The 6435-nt window shown below is 40.0% G+C and overlaps 1 non-coding gene across 1 annotated transcript; it reads left to right on the top strand.

Moving 5' to 3' along the window:
• The first annotated feature begins 222 nt into the window (after positions 1-222).
• On the top strand, positions 223-351 carry LOC123618298 (small nucleolar RNA SNORA11). Its single transcript, XR_006726707.1, has one exon. It is a non-coding gene; the product is annotated as a small nucleolar RNA SNORA11 (small nucleolar RNA).
• The last annotated feature ends 6084 nt before the right edge of the window (positions 352-6435 follow it).

Genomic DNA, 6435 nt, shown 5'->3' with positions numbered 1-6435 from the left:
TCTGAATGCCCTCTGCCCCAGACTCCTGAGTCTACAGGTCGGGAATCAGAATCTAATTCAGACAATCTTCTAATGGGAATTGATAACATCTGTGACTGTCGATCTTCCCTCTACACTGGGACATCATTAGGGAGAGGAGTCCTGCCTTTAAAAAAAAAAAAAAAATCCCCAGCACCTAGCATAGGCCATAAGATGAAAGAGGTTTTAAAAAATTATAGTTGTGGGGTGTGCTCAGAGCAGGGCTTCTGAAGAAATGGCTCCTCTGTTTACAACACACCCAGCAGGAATCTGGGTTCATTGTGACAAGGGGCACAAAGCTTGGGGCCTTCCTATGAACAAATACCTACATGTGTCCCCCTGCACCTCCAGATGGATGCTGGGCAGGACCGGTGGGCCAGGGCTCAATAGTGGAAGAACATCTGCAGTATTGCCACCTAGAGCCTGTCCGGTCCGTGCACGGGTGGGCCATGAGCGGTCTTATAGACATGAAGGCTTTGAACCTCTTTTCAAGGGAAAAAAGAAAGAGATTTCATATGCCATTTTGGAGTAGAGAAGTTTTTTAGAGTGGTAAAAATACTTTATACGACATTATAACAATCTATGTCATTATACTTTTTGTCCAAACTAAGGTGAGCTGTGGACTTTGGTGATTACGATGTGTCAAAGGGTGTTCATTCTTAGTTAAAAAAAAAGTACCACTCTGGTAAATAAAAAAATAACTGCATATGTGTGGAGAGGGGGTACGTGGGAAATTGCTATACCTTCCTGTCAGTTTTATTGTAAACCTAAAACTGCTCCAAAAAAAGTCTTGAAAACAAGAAAACTAAGGGTACACATTTTTGGGAAAACTTTGATTTCAGTTATATACATATATATTTGTGTTTTTGCTGGATTGTGATGCAAAAGATATTTTTTTAGGTCAAAAAGTTTGCAAGTCACTATAGTTAAGTTACACTGGCAAATAAAAGCAAAAATTAACCTCAAAAATTATAGTTGAATGAACAAAAAGAGAATTAGTCACACAATGATTTTATTATTATTTAAAGTGAGATGCCCAGATATTCTCATGTATTCTATTTCAGTTTTTTTTTTTTTTTTTAAGTCCTGGTATCTTTCCTCCTAGTGATTAAGATAATTCAAATTCAGCCCATTTCCTGAAGGTCCTCATTTTGGATTCCTGTCTGTTTAAGCTGAGGGAGCCTGCCCTGGCTCAGGTTCATTTTTCTGTTTCTAGACAGTCTTCAGCAATGCATCATCTTAGTAAAGTGCCAGGCTCATTCCACGGAGTAAAATGTACTAAATGTGCAGGCACATCCTGTCCTTTAGATGTTCCAGCTCAAAACTCACATTTCTGCATTTGCACATGCTTATTTGGCCAAATGTATCTTGTAGGACTAGTTTAAGCCACTGCGCACAGCTGACTTTTTATTTTGGACATTAATGGACAAATCTGAAGGGAGGAATCACCTGGCCTTACATGAATGAAATAAAGAGGCATTTGAGCCTTCGGCACTTTAATTGGATCTTTTTGATGAGAAAGGCCAACAGAGACACCAAATCCCAGGATGTGATTCTTCAACTTCAGGCTGTCCTTGGAATAATGGAGAGGAAGCTGGCAGTGTGAGCTCTTGGGGGCACGACTCACCAGGAACAAATTGACAAATGGATTTGAAAGTTCAATTGAAGAGTCACCTGCCATTTCACAGGTGGCCCAATTTTACCGTTGAGTAAGTGTGGTTCTTACAGCCACCGGGGTAAAGCGATGAAAAGGTCCCATGTGGGCAGTAGACAACGGGAATGATTGCTCTGGAGATGGGAAAGCCCGAACGGTGGCCTTCAAGTAAACAGAATGTACGCACGCACGCACACACACACTCTGTAGGGCCGAGGCCCAGACACCTCTAATGTAGACTCCTGCTCTGATTGGCACTCTCCCCTCTGTCCTCAGCGTCTTCTCCCATCCACCTCCTGCCCAGGTGAAAACATGGCGGTTCCCTGACGATATCATTGCTCAGACAGCCTCTCTGGTGGAAACTCTGTCTTCACGTTTGTATTTCCAAATGCCCCAAGACAAGGGATGGGGCCCTGGCTGTTCTCCTGACTCCTCGTGGCTGCTTCCCAGCCATCTCTGTCTTTTCAGAAGTCCCCATTTCTTTGAGACTCATGCATGAGGGTATCCCCAGCTCCCCTCATACACACGCCTCCATTGCTGATGCCACCACTGGCCTGGTCACTCACCCATTCACTGAAGACTTAGTCCCTGGTTCTTTAGCTTTTTCTAGTTGCTAAGTACCCTAAATAACTTACCTCATGCCCCATTGCTCTTGGCTGAATTGCATCCCTCAAGTTCACATGTTGAAGTCCTAACCCCTAGTACCTTAGAATGCGACTGTATTTGAATACTATTAAAAAGTTGTTCATGGCCCCTGTTAAGAACAAGTGTCTACCAAGGCAGACTCTTCAGGAGACTATTGCAACAGGTCTAGGGACTGCCCCACTGGGGTTTTGAGGTAGGTGAGAAATTGGGCTCAACTCTGAATACAACAAGCAAAAGTGGGGATTTTATATGCAAAGAGCCTAGTGAGGAGGGGTCAGTGGATGGAAAATCACTAAGATGAAACACCAGGGGATTGTGGAAAAATTGACTTGACAAGATTCTCGCTGAAGGCAGGCCAGGATGATCAGACATCAGCTGGTGTGTGGTGAAGGGTGAGGAATCTGATAGATGCTGAGGAGATTTTGGTTAAAGTAACTTAGCAGGGTTCTTGCTAAAATTGGAAAATGCAGTGGTAAACATGGAAACCCAAAAGTCAGGACCTCTTTAAGAGGAGAGTTCAAAGGATCCTGATTAGAGTGATCAAAGAGAGAATCTTTGTCAAGATAGGGCCTTTAACAAAGTGATTAAGGTAAAATGAGGACATGTGGGTGGGCCCTAAATCACTGTGACTGGTGTCCTATATGAAGAAAAGTTTAGGGTACACATAAACACAAAGTCTAAGGCATGGTCTTCTGAGTACGCAGTGACCGGACAGCTATCTGCAAGCCAAGGAGAGAGGTCTTAGAAGAAACCAAATCTTTATGTTGAATAATAAAGCAAACGAATACACTCATCTTTGGGGTTTTTGTACCTTCTCATCCTCCAAAGACACTTTGTTTTGCTCCAAAAATGATGCCAAGGCTTTCCTTTAGGCTTTAAATACAACCCCAAATTGTACTGCTATCTCCAAGATTCCACCCTGTGTCTGACTACAACGTATTACATTCGCTTTCTCAAGTGCCCCCACTAATCATTCTGAAATCCAGTTATTGATTCCCACCTCCCCTAACACACATACACTTTCCCACCCTCATCAGCTCCCTTTTGTCATCACTTCTCTTCTTTTATCACTGAAACTCCAGGGTCCACTGCTCTATCTACCCCCTTGCAAAGAGCCTCTACTCCCTTGCTCATCTCTTCATTTATCACACCCTTCTGAAAAGCCCCAACTATGAATAAACTCAACCATTTGTCTTCTCCATGTCTGCATCCAAGCAAGTTAAATGCATCACACATCCAAGCTGACCAGCTTCTCTTTACATCATTTTTAAAAATTTGACCCTGTTCTCCACTGAGACTCATGTTAGGAAATATACTGTGGCTAGGACTTCCAAGACCATGCTGAATAGAAGTGGTGAGAGTGGGCATCCTTGTCTTGCTCCAGATTTTAGTGGAAGGTTTTCAGCTTTTCATCATTGAGTACTACGCTGGCTGTAGGTTTGTCATAAATCCCTTTTATTATGTTGAGGTATGTTCCCTCTATACCCACTTTGGTAAATAGGTGTTGAATTTTATCAAATGCTTTTTCCGTGTCTGTTGAGACATCAGCATTGGCCTCTGCTGGTTTCCCCGATTTGACTCTTGGCCGCCCCAATTTATTCTCCACACGGCAGCAAGAGTAAAAATTGGACCATGATGTTTCCCTGTTTAAAACCCCTGATAGCTTCCCATTACACTTTAAGTAAAATGTATACTCCTTATTCTGGCTTAACTGGGCCTGTGTGACCTGGACCATACCCAGCTCAATGGTTTTCTCATTCTGTTCTGATCTCATCAACTCTTCCAGTCCTGCTGACCTTGTACCTTTTCAAACAGAACGAACGTTTTTTTTCACAATCAGGCTTTCCAGATGCTGGTCTAGCTGTCAGCGGCACCCTCGCCCTTACTACATGTGGCTGGCTCCTTCTTGTTCCATGTTTTATTCGTACTTTCAAAAATAGATCTTATTTTTAAAATAAAATTTATATATACAATAAAATAAACAAATAGAAGCTGCATAGTTTTGACAGATAGATACATCTATATTTTCCACATTGCTATCAAAAAAGTTCCTTCACGTCTTCTCTCAGTCAATTCCCACCCCCAATCCAAAGGCCAGCCTCTGTGCTTATGTTTTCCACCATTGGTTTGGTCTGTTTTAAAACTTCATATACATTGTAATATAATATGAACAATTCTGTATCTGGCTTCTTTTGCTGGATATAATCCCTGTGATATTTAACCATGCTGTACGTATCAGTGGCACACCTTTTTATTGTTAACTAGTGTTCCTTTGTTTGAATATATCACAGTTTTTAAAGCCATTCTCATACTGATCTACATTTGGATTTTTTCCTGGTTTTTGTTTATTAGGAACAAAGTTGCCATGAACAACTTTTTAAATGGACATTTGCTTTTGTTTCTCTGGGATAAACACCTGGAACTAGAATCAGTGGGTCACAGGATAGTTCTAGACTTGACTTCATAAGAAAGTTCCAAAGCAGATGTACTATTTTATATCCCCACTAGTAACACATGAGAGTTCTGGTTGCCCCACACCCTCAGTAATATCTTGTTGTCAATCTTTTGAATTTTTGCTGTTCTGATGAGCATGTTGTAGCATGTATCAGATGTCAGACATTTTGTTTTTGTCCTCTGGGTCCTTGAGGCCCTGTTCATTATTTTTAACCTCTATCCTTTCTATTGTGTGGATTAAATCATTCCTATTGACCTGTCCTTAAACTCTGTCTTTCCTCTGTCATCTCCATTCTGCTATTGAACCCATCCATTGAGTTTGTAATTTTAGTTATAATATTTTTCACTTCAAATGTCTTTGCAGAGACATTTAATTTTTCCATTTGATTCAAGAGTGTTTACATTGCTTGTTGGAGCATTTTTTTTTAATTTGACCCATAAAACACTTTTTATTTTTTAATTTTTTTTCATATACTCTAATCTACTATTTTTTTACTGAGTTATAGTCAGTTTACAATGTTGTGTCAACTTCTGGTGTACAGCACAATGCTTCAGTCATACATGAACATACATATATTCATTTTCATATTCTTTTTCACCATGAGCTACTCCAAGATGGAGCATTTTAATAAGAGCTACTTTCAGTCTTGTCAGATAATTCCAACATCTAAGCCATCTTGACACTGGTATCTGCTGATTGTCTTTTACCGTGAAAGTTGAGATTGTCCTGCTTCATTGGATGGTAGATAATTTTTGGATGGTATTCTAGACATTTTGGATATTATGTTGTGAGACTCTGAGCCTTATTTAAACCTCATGCAGATGTTGATACTGCTGTTTTAGCAGGCAATCAACCAGGTTAGCAACAAGCTTCAAGTTCAGGCCTTCTGTGACTTGTTGTCCCAGAGATAATTTAACTTTCAAAACACTCACGGTGCTTTTCCCCTATGTGCGCCACATAGAGACTAGTCTTGAATCTGGGTGTTGGGCTATCGGTTTAATACTCAAATTCTTTGATGTGCTGATATGGATTGGATTCATACACAAGTGCAGCTTGAGAGTGAATCCAGGGTTTTGGGGAGTTTTTTTGCATGTAGATTTTTGGGATTCTTTTCGTATTCAATCTTGTCTGCAAATATAGATTGCTTTTTGTTTTCCTTTTCAATATGTATGTCTTTTATTTCTTTTTTCTTGCCTTACTGCAGTAGCTAGAACTTCCAGCACTGTTCAATAAGAGTATTGAAGGTGGACATCCATGTGCAGTTCCACATGGGAAAGAGAAAAAAAGCATTTAGTCTTTCACTATTAAGCGTGAAGTTAACTGTAGGTTTTTTTTTTAAGATGCTTTATATGAAGTTGAGACAATTTCCTTCTATTCCTATTTTTCTGAGGGTTTTTGTCATAAATGGATGCTGGATTTTTAAAATAACATTTCTCTATCAATTTATATAATCATATGATTTTCCTTTTTTAGCTCATATGGTGGATTATATTGATTGAGTTTTGAATGTTGAACCAGCCTGGCACACCTGGAATAAGTTTCATTCTGTCATGCCACATATTGGTAATATAGTTGCTACATATTTTTATGTATTGCTGGATTCAGTTTAAATATTGGAAGATACTAGTGTCTAAGTTCATGAGAAATATCACTCTGATGTTGC

The sequence above is a fragment of the Camelus bactrianus genome, chromosome 13 (assembly GCF_048773025.1).
Source record: "Camelus bactrianus isolate YW-2024 breed Bactrian camel chromosome 13, ASM4877302v1, whole genome shotgun sequence".
NCBI classification, from domain to species: domain Eukaryota; kingdom Metazoa; phylum Chordata; class Mammalia; order Artiodactyla; family Camelidae; genus Camelus; species Camelus bactrianus.
Note: the sequence above shows the minus strand (reverse complement) of the source record. Positions and strands in the feature narration are given on the sequence as shown.